At 39.5% G+C, this 19,409-nt stretch overlaps 2 protein-coding genes across 8 annotated transcripts in view; one reads left to right on the top strand and one right to left on the bottom strand.

The window, feature by feature from the left end:
- TMLHE (trimethyllysine hydroxylase, epsilon) overlaps positions 1–18,981 on the bottom strand; it is a 116,243-nt gene extending 97,262 nt beyond the window's left edge. For 4 of the 5 annotated variants that reach the window (XM_038588759.1, XM_038588758.1, XM_038588761.1 and 1 more), the window contains exon 1: positions 18,820–18,981. The gene's annotated coding sequence lies outside the window, so the exon portion shown is untranslated. The remainder of the gene's footprint in view (positions 1–18,819) is intronic. The other variant, XM_038588757.1, reaches the window with a different exon arrangement.
- SPRY3 (sprouty RTK signaling antagonist 3) overlaps positions 18,483–19,409 on the top strand; it is a 186,947-nt gene continuing 186,020 nt past the window's right edge. For all 3 annotated transcript variants that reach the window (XM_038588762.1, XM_038588763.1, XM_038588764.1), the window contains exon 1: positions 18,483–18,686. The gene's annotated coding sequence lies outside the window, so the exon portion shown is untranslated. The remainder of the gene's footprint in view (positions 18,687–19,409) is intronic.

Raw genomic sequence — 19,409 nt, forward strand, 5'->3', positions numbered from 1 at the left:
TACATTATGTCTGCCACATTTCCATAAACTACCTCTCATAATTTTTTACAAATAAAAATTACGTTTGTGTGAAATGTCTTTGTTGATAACTTTGTAATTTTCTAAGTACACACTTACTTGAAACCTGTTCTAGGATCTAACCCAGAAGATATTTAGGTTACTGATTAGTGACTAAAAAGTTTTCCTTCTTTTTCTTTGTTAAAAGTGGTATTATATTTACATAAATCCAGTCATAAAGCACCTCTCCTATTCTCCTTATTTCCTTTGATCATTGAGAGTAGTGTAATGATATCATCTGAATTATAGCTTACCCATGCCAGGACACATATACTTTCTCTTTCTGAGAACATAGTCAGAATATTGTACTTGTTGCCTTTGCAAATATATATATTTCTAAATGCCTGAGGTGATTTTGGATCTTATGCTTCCAAATACTAATCCTTTAGGCATATGCCACCTGTTATATTCATCCTTCTTTTCCATCTTTTATATATTATACTTTTGAAATAAGAACTATGAGCTCACTGTAAAACTTCCTATGTAGCCCCATGGTTTCCCTCATTTCTCCTTTAATAGAATAATTTGCTGTTTCATGGTCAAAATTACGTTTTTGAGAGCTTCCCAACCTTTAGAGTCTAAAATCATCTTAATGTAAATTAAGGTCCAACAAGTATCAATCACAATAACAGAAACTTTTGGAGAACAGCCATAGCTAGAAATTCTAGTCAGAGTAGGCAATTACATAATAGGTCAATTTGAATCTTTTCATGGTTATTACTAAGGAAGAAGCATTACCTCCTGAAAGGCTTAAAGCCAAGAATCCATTTAGCTCCCGTCAATTTTTTCTTCCAAATGTCTCTCAGATTTGTCCTTCTTTTTCCATTCCTATAGATGCCTTCATCACCTCATACCTGGACTACTGCCATGGACTAGATGGTTTCCTTGTCTCTAGCCCATCCATATTCCAATCCATTTTCCATACTATTGCCAGATTAATCTTCTTAAAACACTTTCATCATGTCACTCTTCCAGCCTGAGACCTAGCTCGAATGTCACCTTCTTTGTAAAATCTTCCAAACCGTCCTAAGAAGAGTTAATAGCTGCCTAGTCAATGTTTTCATAGTTCTTTGTGCATACTCTTATTAGTATAATAATCACCTGTTTAATTATTATTTTCCCTCTCCATTTTCTGAGAGCTCCTTGAGGGCAGGCAAAAGGATTGAGTCGTATCATTACGATGGCATTCAAGACTTTGCATAATTGGCCCTATCTTGTCCCACCACCTCAGGATCTTTACATGTGTCATTTCCTCTGCCGACCATGTTCTTCTTCTTTTTCTTTCTACTTATTCTTCAGGTCTAAGATTAAAAATCTAATCATTGAAGATAACTTTCTGACACTCTTAACTGATTAATTAATCAACTCATTTAAAAAATATTTATTGGGTGCCAACTTTGTGGCAGGAAGTATTAGCCATTTGGGATATATAAGTGAACAAAACAGACAAAAATTCCTGCTTTTATGGAGTGTATCTTCTAGTGAGAGGAGGCAGATGATTAAACATAATATATAAGTCTGTCATATAATTCATTATAAGATGTTAGGAGCTATAAAAAAAAATCCAGAAGGCAAAAGCGGTATGCTGGAGGTACTAGGAATTTTAAATGTGGTGGCAAGGGTAAACCTCATTGAGAAAGATGACTTTTGAAGAAGGAGGGAGTTAGTCATAAAGCTATCTGGTGTAAAGTAGGCCAGTGCAAAGGTTCTAAGCTGGGATTGTATCAGATATACTCTAAACCATCTTTTTTTTTTAAAGATTTAATTTATTCATTCATCTCACACACACACACACACACACACACACACACACACACACACAGAGGCAGAGACACAGGCCAGGGAGAAGCAGGTTCCATGCCAGGAGCCTAACGTGGGACTCAATCCCGGGTCTCCAGGATCACGCCCTGGGCTGAAGGTGGCGCTAAACCGCTCAGCCACGGGGCTGTCCCTTTTGAAGATATTTTCTATTGATGTCCTTCATGAGACATAATGAAATTTGCTAGGATCTTCCTTTTGCCTCTCCCCCTTTCTGACCCAGCCTCTAATTTAAACCTATTATTTTTTTACTCCTAGTCATTATCTATGAAACTATCCTCCTTCTACACCCATTTGTGTTACTTGTGTAATATCTATATTTCAGAGTATAAAATATTTTGGTTTATTCTGTCATTTCATCAGCATCACTTACTCTTATATTTACAGGTAAATATAGTCATAGCTCACCATCAATCATACGCCAAATGTCTCCTATGATTTCCTGGTTATCTCAAGCTTTTTTATTTCTATTAAATCCCTTAGGGGCAGCCTGGGTGGCTCAGTGGTTTAGTGCTGCCTTCAGCCCAGGGCGTGATCCTGGAGTCCCGGGGATCGAGTCCCACGTCGGGCTCCCTGCATGGAGCCTGCTTCTCCCTCTGCCTGGGTCTCTGCCTCTCTCTCTCTCTCTCTCTCTCTCTCTCATGAAGAAATAAATAAAATCTTTAGGGCACCCTGGGTGGCTCGGCGATTTAGCGCCACCTATAGCCCAGAGAGTGATCCCGGGGTCCCGGGATGGAGTCCCACGTGGGGCTCCCTGCATGGAGCCTGCTTCTCCCTCTGCCCGTGTCTCTGCCTCTCTGTGTGTGTCTCTCATGAATAAATAAATCGAAAAATCTTTTAAAAAATCCCTTAGTTAGGCAACATGGGAATATTATTTTCTGAGTCTTGCATATTCATTATAGCCTGTATTTATGCATCTTCCTGTTGTTTAGTCATTTATAATAAGTAGTTTTCTAACATCACAACTTTTGCATATTTCTCTGACCATGTTTCTTCTGGAGCTCCTTCTCTGGAAGAACTCTAAAACTACATGTAAAAATATATCAATATTCATTATAATAAATATTTATTACATGTTAATCAATACCTACTTATATATTATATATAACCTTTTTATATATTATATAAATATAATTATATATAATATTGTATTGATTCTATTGATATGTTTACATATATGTACAAACGGTATTACATATACATAGACATAATTACCATACATATATAATGTGGATCAGAATCTGGTGCTCATGGGTGAGCAAACCCTTGGTGGAATATGTGCATCTCTGGCAGGCTGCAGTGACCAGTTCTGTACAGTCTTTCAGAACTGAAGATTCCTTGAGGAAGTAGGTAAAGCCACCATAGTAAACTCTGGGCTGCATTTTTTCCACTTTTCCACTTCCACTTTTGGTTTTTCTTATAGGCATTTGAACCCACATCCTAATTAAGGCTCACCCATAGCCTAGGCCAAGACAGAATATTTAAGTTGATGTATCACTCTTCTGTTGGTGGATTTTTTTGCTACACTACACTTTCACTGATGTGCACATCTTTGAGGTTCTCCATCCCAAATCTATGACTTGCAAGTACCCAAGGCCTTCTCCTACAAGCATTAACAGTCAAGCCCAGAGTCCTGAAAGCATTAAAACTCAACCCAAGGCATAGGACCTGACTAGACATTTTTCCAAAGAAGACATACAGATGGTCAACAGACACATGGAAAGATGCTCAATGTCAATCGTCATCAGGGAAATGCAAATCAAAGCCACAATGAGATATCACCTTACACCTGTCAGAATGGCTAAAATCCAAAAGACAAGAAACAATAAATATTGGCAAAGATGCGGAAGAAAAGGAACCACCCTTGTGCACTGCTGGTGGGAATGCAAATTGGCATAGCTGGTAAAACCGTATGGAGGTTCCTCAAAAAACTAAAAATAGAAACTATATGATCCAATAACTCCACTATTGGGTATTTACCCAAAGAAAACTGAAATACTTTGATATTTGATGTAAAATATCTTGAATATTTGATAATAACAATAATTTGAAAAGATATATGCACCCCAATGTTTCCTGTAGCATTCTTTTCAATAGTCATATATTGAAGCATATATATGGAAGCAGCCTAAATATCCACTGATAGACGAATGAATAAGGAAGATGTGGTGTATAAGTATCATTCAGCCATAAAAAAGATAAAAGCTTGCCATCTGGACAACATGGATGGACCTGGAGGGTATTATGCTAAGTGAAATAAGTAAGACAAAGACAAATCCCATATGTTTTCACTTAAATGTAGAACCTAAAAAATAAAAAAATGGATAAACAAACAAAAGGCAGAATCTGACCTATAAATACAAACAACAAACTGATGATTGCCAGTGGGACACAAGCTGAGAGGATGGGCAAAATGGGTGAAGGGGAAGAGGGAGACACAGGCTTTGAGATATGGGATGGATAAGTCATGGGAATAAAAGGTGCAGCACTTTTAAAAGGCGCAGGACTAGGGAAGATAGTCCACGATGTTGTAATAGGACTGTGTGGTGACAGGTGGGAGTTACACTTGTGGTGAGCATAGCATCACCTATAGATTTGTTGAATCACTATGTGGTACCCCTGAAACTAACAAAACATTTTCTGTCAACTGTACTCAAAATTATTTTTAAAGATTTTATTTATTCATTCATGACACACACACACACACACACACATGCACACGCACACACAGAGGCTGACACAGGCAGAGGGAGAAGCAGGCTCCCTGCAGGGTGCCCGATGCAGGACTCGATCTCAGGACCCCGGGATCACAACCTAAGTTGAAGGCAGATGCTCAACTGCTGAGCCACCCAGGTGTCCCACAAATAAAACCTTTTTAAAAAGGCACTCAAGCCCAGGACTTTTACTTCTAGTTAGGTTGAAGAAAGTTACAAAAGATTGCTTTTCTAGCCCTAAGAATGAGAATCAGCCAGATAAGGTACAAGATCAGAGTTCAAAAAATTCATCAGACTTTTGGTTTCAGCTCTGACATGTAAAGAGCTTGGAAGTCATCCGTCCCATACTCACAATAAGAAAAAGCTAATCAAATTTAAAAGCAATGGCTCTTTTTGGACTTGGACTACTGAGGTTTCAGGGCAAACTGCCACCCCCAAATCTGGAGAGACTGGAAAATCCAAAGAGGCAGAGCCAAGATCTATTTACCTGGAGCAGAAACTCCATTTACTTAAATGGTAATTTTGATAAATTGCTGAAGGCTGAGTGTGGACTACCTTGAGGGGGAGAAACTTCTGAGATCACAGTCTTAAGGGGGAACCCACACTTTCATGGGTTTTTAAATCCATGAATCCCACAAGGTTTTTATGGTATAGGGCCCCAAATAATTCCACATGGTTTTGACAGAGAAGGGGGAGAATGAACACTGTATTGTCCATAACAAAGTATCCTCTAAACAGAGCTGTCTCTATAACAAAGGCCTGCTCTCCAAGGGAAAAGACTTTATCAGAGTCTTACCCCATCCAGGAAAAGGTCATTTCTCTCACTTGGGCCTTCTAAACCTTTCTGTCTTACTAAGAGAGATGCTATCAAATACTGTTAAGGACGCAGCCCAAGGCCACAGGCCCACTATAAAACTAAGATTTAATCATGAGATCATAGAATGCATCCCCTATACCACCATGTCACCAGACTTCAGTACAATAAGAGTAGATTATAATGAAATATCTGCAAGATGCAGACTCTAGCTGGTACATAGTCCTTAGGGTATATCAAGGACAAAGAGACAAAAATGAAGGACACTAGGAAAATGTGAGGACTTTGATACCTACGGCTACCAGATTAAAATAAAATGACATACTAAAGTCTATTCATGTCAGTACCACTACACAGTACATCACGCCTGGCCTTAAACAAAAAATTCATAAGACATATTAAAAGGCAAGAAAAAATACAGTCTGAAGATACAAAACAGGCATCTGAGCCAGACTCAGATATGATAAAGAGTTTTGAATGAACAGACATGATTAATATGTTACGGGCTCTAATGGAAAAAGTACGCAATATTCAAGAATGGATGGATAAATGTAAGCAGAGATGTAAACTCTACAAAAGCATCAAAAGGAAATGTTAGAAGTAACAAGACACTGTAAAGAAAATAAAGAATGCCTTTGATGAGTTCATCAGTAGACTGGATATGGCCAAAGAAACAATCAATGAATGTATGCATAGGTCAAGAGAAATCTCACAAACTGATTAGCAGGAAGTAAAGAGAGAAAGGAGTTGAAGGAATAATTGAGGTAATCATGGCTAAAAGTTCTCAAAAAAATTTTTTTGTATATTTTTTATTGGAGTTCGATTTGCCAACATATAGCATAACACCCAGTGCTCATCCTGTCAAGTGCCCCCCTCAGTGCCCGTCATCCAGTCACCCCCACCCCCCGCCCTCCTCCCCTTCCACTACCCTTTGTGCATTTCCCAGAGTTAGGTGTCTCTCATGTTCTGTGTCCCTCTCTGATATTTCCCACTCATTTTCTCTTCTTTCCCCTAAAAGTTCTCAAAAATTATTGACAAACAGCAAATCACAGATCCAGGAAGGTCAGAGAATGAGGATGATAAAGTGATCACTTTTTAGAAGGTAGTAAGAGGTATGGATACTTGAATCCAGGGTGACATATTGAAGGATATGGCGAGGGGAGGGAGCTAGCTTAGGGAGGCTACTGCAAAGTATTGTAAGCAGCAGGGCGCAAAATCAGAACTTTGAGAATTCTGATACAGTGGGGGACGGCCCGGGCTTAAAGGTGCTCAGGTGGCAAAGCAGGGTGGAATCCCAGGTGGGACAGTGTGGCCTCAGGATCTCCGGAGTCACAAGAATGGGAGTGCCTGGGTGTGGCAGAGTTCCCAGACATCAGACTGGAGAAGTCAACTGAAAATTGCGAGTCTAGGCACCAGCTTTCTGCTCAGTATTGCCATAAACTGTGAACCGCTGCACAGTCAGGCGACTGCTCTCCAAGCTGGGGCACTGCAACAGGCAGAAGCGGGGCGAGACCTGTTTCCCTATCCTGGAAGGAACAGCATGAGTCCATGCCACAAGAGTCCATAAAATTTGGAGACTTGAAACTCAGTCATGTGCTTGAGATAAAAATGCTGGGTCAGAGGGTGGGTGAACACAGAGTTGGAACGGAAACCAGAGAAACAAAAGCGATTGACTGCTTTTCTGTGAGGGCTCACTGAAGAGTGAGGGATGTGAACTTACAGCTCTGGGGCTGCAGAGCAGAGCACTACCATTTTCACGGATCCCCCCTCCCACCTTCCAAGCTGAAAGCCTTCAGGGAGCAAAGCAGAGCCACACAGAGGAATCCAGAGCCACGTACACTAAGCTCAGCCCTCTGGCAAAAGATGCGCATTTCCACAAGCGCAAAGGCACTTGAGAAAAAGTGGGCCCCTCCCCCAGAAGACCACCAGGAACAATTGGCTAGTGCCAAGTTCACCAATCACAGAGAACTGTGAAACTTCAGCTCTTGGGGAAAACAGTATATAGCATTTGTAGATTTTTAAAGAATTATTTAATCTTTCAGTTTCATTTTCAGCTATTTTCTTACTTTTTCAGTTATTCTGTTATTCTTTTGAATTTTTCATAAATAAATATAGATTTTTGACTTGTTTATTTTACTTTATTTTATATATATATAAAATATATATATGCATACACACACACACACACATACAAACACACACAAGTTTTTCTTTCTTTCCTATTTTCTTTCCTATTTCCTATTTCTTTTAACAAGCAGGCCAAAACACACCCAGGAACTAGTATTTTGTTTTGTTCTCGTTCGATTTTTTTCTTATTTTCTTTTGTTTTTGTTTTTTTCTTGTTTGTTTTGTTATTATTTTCTGTGGTTGCTAGTATTATCATCTTTTCTCTCTCCTTCTTCTGTTCTTTTCTGGACACAGTGACAAGATGGAGAGATTCACCACAAAACAAAGAACAGGATTGGTATTCACTGCCAGGGATTGAATCAATATGGATACAAATAAGATGTCTGAGCTAGAATTTAAAGCAATGATTATAAAGATACTGGCTGGGCTTGAAAAAGCATAGAAGACACTAGAGAGTTCCTTACTGTAGAAATAAAAGAACTAAAATCTAATCAGGCTGAAATTAAGAATGCTATTACTAAGAAGCAGTCAAAATGGAGTCTCTAACAATGAGGATAACTGAGGCAGAAAAGAGAGTCAGTGATATAAAGACAAAATGATGGAAAATAAGGAAGCTCAAAAGAAGAGGGAAAGAAAACTATTAATCATGATGGCAGATTTAGGGAGCTCAGTGATTCCATAAAGCAAAATAATAGCTATATTATGGGAGTCACAGGAGAAGAAGAGTTGGAAAAAGGGGCAAAAGGATTAGTTGAACGAATTATAGCTGAGAACTTCCCTAATCTGGGAAAGGATATAGGCATTCAAGTCCAAGGGGCAGAGAACTCCCCTCAAAATCAACAAAAATAGTTCAACACCACAACATAATATAGTGAAGCTTGCAATTTACAAAAGCGAAGAGAAAATCTTGAAGGCAGGTCTGGATATAGAGAGAGGCCCCTAACCTATCAGGGTAGACACATAAGGCTGGCAACATATCTGTTTACAGAGACCTGGCAGGCAGGAAAGGACTGGCATGATATTTTTAACATACTAAATGGGAAAAATATGCAACCAAAAAAAACTTTATCCAGCAAAGCTGTCATTCAGAATAGAAAAGAAAAAAAAAGAGTTTCCAAGATAAAAAATGACTAAAGGATTCATGAAACGTAAACCAGACCTGCAAGAAATATTAAAGGAGACCTTTTGAGTAGAAACAGAGCCCAAAAGTAACAAAGACCAGAAAGGAAAAGAGACAACATGCAGAAACAGCAACTTCACAAGTAATACAATGGCACTGAATTCATATCTTTCAATAATTACTTTGAATGTAAATGAACTAAATGCTCCAATAAAAAGACACAGGCTATCAGAATGGATTAAAAAAACCCATTGATACAATGCTTACATGAGACTCATTTTAGACCCAAAGATTCCTCCAGATTGAAAGTGAGGGGGGTGAAGAACCATTTATCATGCTAATGGGCATCAAAAGAAAGCTGAGGTGGCAATCCTTATATCAGACAAATTAGACTTTAAGCCAAAGACTATAATAAGAGATGAAGAAGGACACTATATCACAATAAAGGGGTCTATCCAGCAAGAAGATCTAACAACTGTAAATATGCATATCCCTAACCTGGGAGCAGCCAAATATATAAACCAATTAATAACAAACATAAAGGAACTCATGGACAATAATACAATAGTAGAAGGGGACTTTAACATCCCACTCACTGCAATGTACAGGTCATCTAAACAGAAAATCAACAAGGAAACAAGGGCTTTGAATGACACACTGGCCCAGATGGACTTCACAGAAATACTCAGAGCATTCCATCCTAAAGCAGCTGAATACACATTCTTCTCCAGTACACATGGAACATTCTCCAGAATACATCACATACTGGGTTGCAAATCAGGTCTCACCTGGTACTGAGATCATACCATGCATGTTTTCAGACCACGACGCTATGAAATTAGAAGTCAACCACAGGAAGAAATTTGGAAGGTCCACAAATACATGGAGATTAAAGACCATCTTATTAAAGAATGAATGCATCAACCAGAAAATTAAGGAAGAATTTAAAAAACACATGGAAACAAATGAAAATGAAAACACAACATTTCAAAACCTTTGGGATACAGCAACGGTGATCCTAAGAGGGAAGTATATAGCAATGCAGGCCTTCTTAAAAAAAAAAAACCCAAGAAGTATCAAATACACAACCTAACCTTATATCTAAAGGATCTGGAAAAAGAACAAATAAAGCCTAGATCTAGCAGAAGAAAAGAAATAACAAAGATAAGAGCAGAAACTAATGATATAGAAATAAAAAACCCCAGTAGAACAGGTCAATGAAACTAGGTGCTGGTATTTGAAAGAATTAATAAGATTGATAAACCCCTAGCCAGATTTATCAAAAAGAAAAGAGAAAGGACCCAGATTAATAAAATCATGAATGAAAGAGGAGAGATCACAACCAACACTGTAGAAATACAAACAATTATAAAAGAATATTATGATCAATTATTTGCTGACAAATTAGGCAATCTGAAAGAAATGGACACATCCCTGTAAACTTATAAACAACCAAAACTGAAACAGAAAGAAAGGGAGAACCTGAAGAGACCCATAACCAGCAAAGAAACTGAATCAGTAATCAAAAATCTTCTAACAAACAAGAGTCCAGGGCCAGACTGCTTCCCAGAGGAATTCTACCAAACATTTAAAGATTTAATACCTATTCTTCTGAAGCTGTGTCAAAAAACTGAAATGGAAGAAAACTTCCAAACTCTTTCTATGAGGCCAGCATTACCTTGATCCCAAAACCAAAGACTCAACTATATAGGAGAATTACAGACCAATATCCCTGATGAACATGGATGCCAAAGTGCTCAACAAGATACTAGCTAATAGGATCCAATTTAATAGGTGCATTAAAAGGATAATTCACCACGACCAAGTGGGATTTATTCCTGGGCTGCAACAATGGTTCAACATCTTCAAATCAATCAGTGATACAGCAAATTAATAAAAGAAAGGACAAGAACCATGTGATCCTCTCAGTAGATGCAGAAAACGCATTTGACAAACTACAGCATCCTTTCTTGATTAAAACTCTCTGCAGTGTAAGGGATGGAAGGAATATACATCATCATAAAATCCATATATGAAAACCCACAGCAAATATCATCCTCAATAAGGGAAAAGTGAGAGCTTTTCTTCTAAGGTCAGGAAGATGACAGGGATGCCCACTCTCACCATTGCTATTCAACATAGTACTTGAAGTCCTAGTCTCAGCAATCAGACAACAACAACAAAATAAAAAGCATTCAAATCAGCAAAGAAGAAGTTAAACTTTCACTCTTTGCAAATGACATGATACTTTATGTGGACAACCCAAAAGACTCCACCCCAAAATTGCTAGAACTGATGCAGAAATTCAGCAAGGTCACAGGATATAAAATCAATGCACAGAAATCAGTTGCATTTCTGTACACTAACAATGAAAGAGAATAAAGAGAAATCAAGGAATTGATCCCATTTACAACTGCACCAAAACCCGTAAGATACCTAGGAGTAAACCTAACCAAAGAGGTAAAGGATCTGTACTCTGAAAACTACAGAACATTTATGAAAGAAACTGAGAAAGACACAAAGAAATGGAAAAAAATTCCATGTTCATGGATTGGAAGAACAAATATTAAAATGTCTACACTACCCAAAGTAATCTACATATTCAACACAATCCCTATCAAAACACCACCAGCATTTTTCACAGAGCTGGAAAAAACAATCCTAAAATTTGTACGAAAAGACTTCAAATAGCCAAAGCCATGTTGAAAAAGAAAACCAAAGCTGGGGCAGCCCTGGTGGCCCGGCGGTTTAGCGCCTGCCTTGGCCCAGGGCCTGATCCTGGAGACTCGGGATCGAGTCCCGCGTCGGGCTCCCTGCATGGAGCCTGCTTCTCCCTCTGCCTGTGTCTCTGCCTCTGTGTGTGTGTGTGTGTGTGTGTCTCTCATGAATAAATAAATAAAATCTTAAAAAAAAACAAATTGGGAACAAAAAATAAATTTTCAAAAAAAAAAAAAAGAAAAGAAAAAGAAAACCAAAGCTGGAGGCATCACAAATCTGGAATTTAAGCCCTATTTAAAGCTGTAGTCATCAAGACAGTATGGCACTGGCACAAAAACAGACACATAAATCAATGGAACAGAATAGAGAACCCAGACATGGACCCTCAACTCTATGGTCAACTAATCTTTAACAAATCAGGAAAGGGTAACCTATGGAAAAAAGACAGTCTGTTCAACAAGTAGCATTGGGAAAATTGGACAACCACATGCAGAAGAATGAACCTAGACCATTTTCTTAGGCCATATTCAAATAAAAGCTCAAAATAGATGAAAGACCTAAATGACAAGAATCCATCAAAATCCTCGAGGAGAACACAGGCAGCAAGTGCTTTGAACCTCAGCTGCAGCCACCTCTTGCTAGACACGTTTCCAAAGGCAAGGGAAACAAAAGCATAAATGAACTATTGGGAATTCATCAGGATAAAAAGCTTCTGCACAGCAAAGGAAAGAGTCAACAAAACCAAAAGGCAACCTACAGAACAGGAGAAGATATTTGCCAACATCTTATCATCAGATAAAGGGTTAGTATCCAAGATCTATAAAGAACGTATCAAACTCAACACCCAAAGAACAAAAAAAATCTAGGCAAGAAATGGACAGAAGACACGAACAGACATTTCTCTAAAGAAGACCAATACATGGCCAACAGACACATGAAAGAATGCTCCACATCACTCGGCTTCAGGGAAATACAAATCAAAACCACAATGAGATACCACCTCACACCAGTGAGAATGGCCAAAATCAACAATTCAGGAGACAACAGGTGTTGGAGAGGATGTAGAGAAAGGGGAACCCTCTTACACTGCTGGTAGGAATGCAAGCTGATGCAGCCATTCTGGAAAACAGTATGGAGGTTCCTCAAAAAGTCAAAAATAGAAATATCCTATGGCCTAGCAGTTGCACCACTAGATATTTATCCAAAGGATGCAAACATAGTGATTCAAAGGGGAACATGCACCCCAATGTTTATAACAGCAATGTCCACCAGAGCCAAACTATGGAAAGAGCCCAGATGTCCACAGACAGACAAATGGATAACAAAGATGTAAGGTGTGTGTGCGTGTGTGCGGTGTGTATAATGGAATGTTACTCAGTTATCAAAGAGAGTGAAGTCTTGCCATCTGGAACGACATCGATGGAACTAGAGGGTATTATGTTAAGCAAAATAAGTCAGTCAATGAAAGAAAAATGCCATATGACTTCAGTCATGTATGAAGTTTAAGAAACAAAACACATGAACATAGGGGAAGGGGGAAGGAAAATAAGATGAAAATTTAGAGAGAGGCAAACCATAAGAGATGCTGAACTCTAAGAAACAAACTGAGGGGTGCCTGAAGTAAGTGGGGGAGGGATAACTGAGTGATGTGCATTAAGGAGCACACTTGATGCAATGAGCACTAGGTGCTACATGCAACTATGAATCACTAAATTCTACTTCTGAAACCAAAAAAAATAATATTTAATATTTATTAAGCTTTTCAGGGAGAAGAAAATGACATATATCAGAAACTTGGGTCTCCATTTAGAGGAGAAGAGTATCATAAAAGGAATAAATAAAGGCAAAATTTTTTAAGTGTTCTAAAAAAATAATAGTTTTAAGTAATAGAAGTAAAAATGTGGTGTGTAATTATACCATATAAAATTTAATGACTGGAAGAAAAATCATAGGGGATTAGAGGAAAGAATTGGAAATATTCTGTTATAAAGTTTATGTACCACACTTGAAGCAGAATAGTCTTATGTGGAGGTGGAATCAGATAAGAAAAAAATCTAGAGATCACAAACTCTGGGCAAGCACCAAAGAAAAATTTAAAAAGTGTAATTGAAATTTTAAGAAAGGAGACAAAATGGAATCACATTAAAGGAACAATTAATTAAAACAAGAAAAGGGAGTGCCTGTGTGGCTCAGTTGGTTAAACGTCTGTCTTTGGCTCGGGTCATGATCTCAGGGTCCTGGGATAAAGCCCGGCATCAGACTTCCTGCTCAGTGGGGAGTCTGCTTCTCCCTCTCCCTCTGCCTCTCCCCCCCATGCATTCTGTCTCTTTATCAAATAAATAAATAAAATTTAAAAAATATCCCTTTAAAAAATAAAACAAGAGAAGGCATAAAGAGGAAGAAAACAAGAAATGTAACATATGGTCATATTAACAAAAATGGTAAATATTCATCTAAAAATATCAAGTCACTTTATATATAAATGGCCTAAATATACCAGTTTTTTTTTTAAAAAAGATCATCAGTGTGAATTTAAAAAACAAAGATCCAACTTTATGTTTTCTATAAAAGAGTGATTTAAACCTTTATGGGCACAAGGTGTTTAAGTACAACATCTGAATAACTTTTGGCTGACCATTAACATATATTGGTCCAATTGACCTCAAGGAAGCTAATCTTTAAAGTAAAAAATAGAAGAATAACAACAAAACACAAAGACAGAAATTTTATTGCTAACAGACCTACCTTACAAAAGATACTAAAGAAAGTCCTTAGTCTAAAAGGAAAGACACTGTTTGGTAACTTGAACCCAGAATAAACAGAAATAAACAGCACTAGTAAAGGTATTTATGCAAGTAAACATAACAGAGAGTATATATCATTTTATCTTTTTTTTCTTTTAAAGAGAAACTATATAAAAATAACTTAAAAACTATATTGTAAAAAAAACTATATTGTTTGGCTTGTAATAGATTAAGATGTAAATCATATCCCATCAATTGGACAAAGGATGGAAGAGCAAAGCTTCCCTGTGTTGTTGGAATTAAATGATCATTAATCTAAAGTACATTACCTTAAGTTGTACCTCTGTGAATTGTAATTCACAGAGTAGTTAATAAGAAATAACTCCAGAAATCATAGTAAAAAATCAACAGTTCAATCACAGTAATTTAACTTGATCACAGTAATTTTAATAATGATAAATATAAATAGATGAAACAGTCCAATCAAAAGACAAAGACTATTAGACTAGATGAAAGAACAGAATCCAAGGATATGCCATCTACATTATATGTTACATTAGATGTGAAGAAATAAATAGGTTGAAAGAATAAAAGGATGAAAAACTGTACAACGCAAATGGCAACCATAAAAGAGTTGAAATAGCTATGCTTAGAAAAGGAAGGCTATTTCATAATGATGGAAGAAGGGTCAACTCATGAGAAAGACATAATAATTAGAAACGTGTAAAATACACATCTAACAAAAGAAAGTCTTCTCAATGTATCCTATGAGACTGGTATCTTACATCAAACTAGACAAATACTTCTTAAGTGAAGAAATTCCATTACTATGCAATGTCTATAATAAATATAGATGCAAAATTCCTCAACAAAATGTGAGCAAACCAAACCCACCAGGACAGGCATACACACTTTACTGCACTTTTCTTTATTGTACTTCACAGGTATTGCATCATTTTTAACAATTGAACGTTTGTGGCAAACCTTGCATCAAGCAAGTCTGTTGGTGCCATTTTCCCAACAGCATCTGTTTACTTCATGTCTCTGTGTCACATTTTGGTAGTTCTCACAATATTTAAAACTTTTTCATTATGATTCTATTTGCCATAGTGATCTATGATCAATGATCTTTGATGTTACTTTTGTAATTGTTTTTAGGCACCATGAACTCTATCCACAGAAGATGGTGAATTCAATAAATGTGTCAGAACACTGCTCCATCGACCAACCATTCCCCCCATCTCTCTCTCACCTTGGGCCTCAGCTTAGTTCGTGAGGTTTAAGGAAAGAAGCTGTCTCCATAACATTAAAGTGCAAGGTGAAGCAGTAAGTGCTGATGTAGAAGCTGCAGCAAGGTATCCAGAAGATCTGGCTACATTAAATAACAGAGTTTCAATATAGATGCAACAGCCATTCCGTTTTTGGGTATCTACTCAAGAGAACTGAAAACATTGTTCACCCAAAAACTTGTACATGAATGTCCATAGCATTTTCTTCATAATTGCCAAAGGGTGGGAATAAACCTAATGGATATAAACTGATAAATGAATAAATGAAATGCAGTATATACAATATAGTAGCATATTCTCCAGCAATGAAAAGTAATGAAGTACTGATTGATACTACAATAGGAATGAACCTTGAAAACATCATGCTAAGAAGCAAGTTGCAAAAGACCACACACTGTAGGATTCCATTTATATGAAATATCCAAGAATAGATAAATCCATGGGCACACAAAAGGATCACGTTGTCTAATGTTAGGGGTAGTAACAAGGATTAACTGCAAATGGGCAATGGAGATGTTACTGAGGTGATGAAAATGTCAAAAACTGGATTATAGTAATGGTTGCAACACTCAATAAATTAACTAAAAGTCCCTGAAGTCTACACTTAAAATGGCTCGATTTTATGGTATGGAAATCATATCTCAATACAAATTTTTCCCCTATTTTTTTGCCTAACCCCCCTCCCTCCCCTCTGGCAATCACCAGTTTGTTCTCCATTTAATAGTCTGTTTCTTTTTGTATGTGTTTGTTTTGTTTTGCTTTTTAGATTCCACATATAAGTGAAATTATATGATCCTTCTTTTTCTCTGACTTTTTCTCACTTAACATCATACCCTCTAGGTCCATCCATGTCATCTCAATACGGAAAATGTCAAAGACACTCTGGGCAGCATAGAAAAGAAAAGAAAGTTAATTTTTTTTCACAATGTGTTGAGGATGGTACAGAGCCCGTTGGGCTGTTGTACGCCGTTGTTGCCGCGGAGACGATAGGAGTGGTGGTTTTCCCATGAGGGCTGAGGATCGCGCAATGACTTGGATCCTTTAACATAAAAATTTTTTTGAATGACTCAGTAAGTAGGCCACAGAGATGAAGAGAACAGCAGAGGGCACATGGTCAATAACGATGCCTGTTGACTCCACATCTCTTGGTGAGGCCTGACTAACGCACAGGGTCCGTGTGCAGTCGAGTCACTATGTCGTACACCTGAAAGCAACATGACATTGTATACCCACTGAAACTGACACGACATCGTATATCCATGCCACTTCAGTGATCAATAAAATCATCTAAATAAATGAATAAAAACCCATGTCGCTGGCTCGAAATGCAGAGTAGCGATGGGGGCAAGGAGAAGTGGAAAGGTCTAAAAATACTCGGGAAGCAGAAGTGGCAAGATCTTGAATCGATGTCGGGAAGAGAGAGGATGCCTCCGACTCAGCGTGCTTCACTGGAATTGCTGCTCTCCTCCCCAACTTACTGTCTTCCTTCACGGCTCATCTCAGTGAGCGATCAGCCTGCTGGCACAGAGCAAGCACCCATTGATTGCCTTTGGAGTGAAAGAATAAATGAATAGAGTAGAAATAGGGCCAAACGGAGCATTTGCCGGTGCCTGCCAAACAGCCAGGCCTAAACTCACCGTCAAGGTCGCCTCAGCAGAAGTCTATCACGGTCTCCCTGTCACCTTATCAACCGTCTGGAAAAGCACCAGGTCCCACATAGTCCAGGAGAACACCTGCCTTCCTATAACGGGCACTCCCTGCCTAGAAGCTGCAGGTGTGCCACAGGCCGGGCTTTGCCACGAGCCTCTCATTCTGTGAATTCTTTACGTGAGGGCGGTGGCAGATTGTATGGCCCATATGAGTACAGGGCGCGTTTGGTGTGGCAGGAACAGGGTCACAGCGGCACCCAACTGGTGGATCTATGTTTACTTTGTCTTCAATCAGAAAGAGTCTTTTCTCACCAATGAGGTTTATTAATCCAGCCCGCTCCCCCACCGTCATCCTGGCAGGGAAAAAATACAAGTGGTGGAAAAAGTCCAGACACCAGGTGTCAGTTTGGATATTTTCTTGCTTCTCCCAGGGCTGACAAGTAGAGATACAGAACTGCTTGTGGTTCTTGGTACAGATACCAAAACTAGGAAGTGATCCGTCTCAGTGCAGATTTCCGAGAAATAAGAATTAGATGAGTCAAGTAAAGGATGTCCCCTGGAGTGAACTGATGCAGCAAACATTCCTTTCATCATCCTAGTTATGAGGTAGAGTATAACTGCTTTAAGTATGGTGATAAATAACATATTCACCTCTTTATGGTTGTGACGATCACAGCGTTTTGCATGGTTGCCATAATCACCGTAAGCAGTTACTTAATGTGGTGGCATTGGAATGACAGCACAATATTGGTCCATAGTGTTTAGAATTGTTTGTCTTTATAGTGAATGTAAAATAAACTGTAATTTTTCCTGCAGTGATTTCTGAAAGTGCCATATCCGCTAAGAAGCTACTCTGAGAGTGTTACATGGTAATAGATCATGCAAGTGTCCCTACATATGATTGCTGAGGTTTTTCTTTCAGCGATGAGTTAACAGTTAAATCACCCAAGTATTTTATAATGAGACTTTAGCTGGGTAGCACTTTGTTCATCCAACATAACGTCTTGGTCAATCACCTGGTTAAAATATTCATCAAAGCATTCACGAAAGCATGGTTTAGTGTTGACATTCAAGTAAGGCACTGAATGAATTTTTCCTAGCTTTCGGGGCAGTCAGTAGCTAAAATACACTTAAACTGTTTTTTCAGAGTTGTTTTAGTAATGGAGAGTAGTTCCTGGACGAAGTTTTCTAATGCCCTGCCCTGTCACTGCCGACTGCTGCTAGGCATTCTTCCTCAGGAGGGATAGACAAAGGGTGAGATCTGGGCAGAGAACACTAGTGGATAGTAGGACGAAAGAAAGTCAGTGCTGCAAGCTACTGCAGACCGCTGAGTTCCAGCTTCCACTCCGCCGCCCAGCAGTGAGGCTAGAACAGGGTAGGGACTCTCAGAAAGCTAGAAACCAAGTCGGTGTCAGACCCGAGTGGGGGGGGGGGGGGGAGTCCGATCGAGTTTGCAACAATGTATACTGGGCGTCAGTCCCAACGGAGCCTGCTCCAGCTCCTCCAGCTCTTCCCGAGCGCTAGGCCCAATTGGCTCTGCGCTGGTCTCCGGGCCGACTTGTCGCGCAACTGGCATAAACCGTGACGACAGCCCTGCGGCAAGGCACGAGTGGCCTTCTCCTCTGCCAGGGTTAAGGTAAGGCCCACCGCCCTGGGGTGGGCGCCGTCCCCCTCATCCCCTGCAGCAGGCCTTAAAGAGAGCGCCTGGGCAAACCCAACCATCGCAGCCACCAAAGATACCCTTTCCCGATCCTTGGAACAGGACCCACCTGTGCCGGAGGTCGCGTCGCCCAACTCAGCAAAACGGGAGGAACTGTAAGCACTGAAAGCTTGGGAGGCAGCCTTGCGCCCGCCTTTTGCTTTTTCCCAGAGACTCTTGGCCCCGCGCTCCCCTCCCCCAGTCCGCTTGGGCCCAGCAGCCGAGAGGCCCCGCCCCACTTCTTCCGGCCCAGTGCGGTGGGCGCCGCTGCGCCCGGGACCGCGGCCGCGGCGGGGGCGTCCTAGAGCCTCCGATGCTCGAGGGTCGCGATGCGGTCCTGTAGCCGATCGCGTCGGTTTGACAGAGATGTGGAGCCGCGGGCGCAGAGAGAAAATAGACGGACCCGTAAAAGTGCGCTGCCCGTAACCCCTGGGTCCCCTTGTTTGCAGTTTCACAGCTGCTCTGGAATTCCCCCCACACACACACCGAGCTTGCTTATCCAGCTTTTCTGGAACAAACGTATTCATAGTTGCTTATTGAGGTTTTCTGAAACAAAAATTCTTCCATTTCCTTGCACCACTTTCTTGAGCTTAAATCACATACTACTCACTGCTGGACTCCCACCAATTCATTTGAGCTACTTGAATCCAGGGTCCAGGA

The sequence above is a fragment of the Canis lupus genome, chromosome X (assembly GCF_011100685.1).
Source record: "Canis lupus familiaris isolate Mischka breed German Shepherd chromosome X, alternate assembly UU_Cfam_GSD_1.0, whole genome shotgun sequence".
In the NCBI taxonomy this organism is placed as follows: domain Eukaryota; kingdom Metazoa; phylum Chordata; class Mammalia; order Carnivora; family Canidae; genus Canis; species Canis lupus.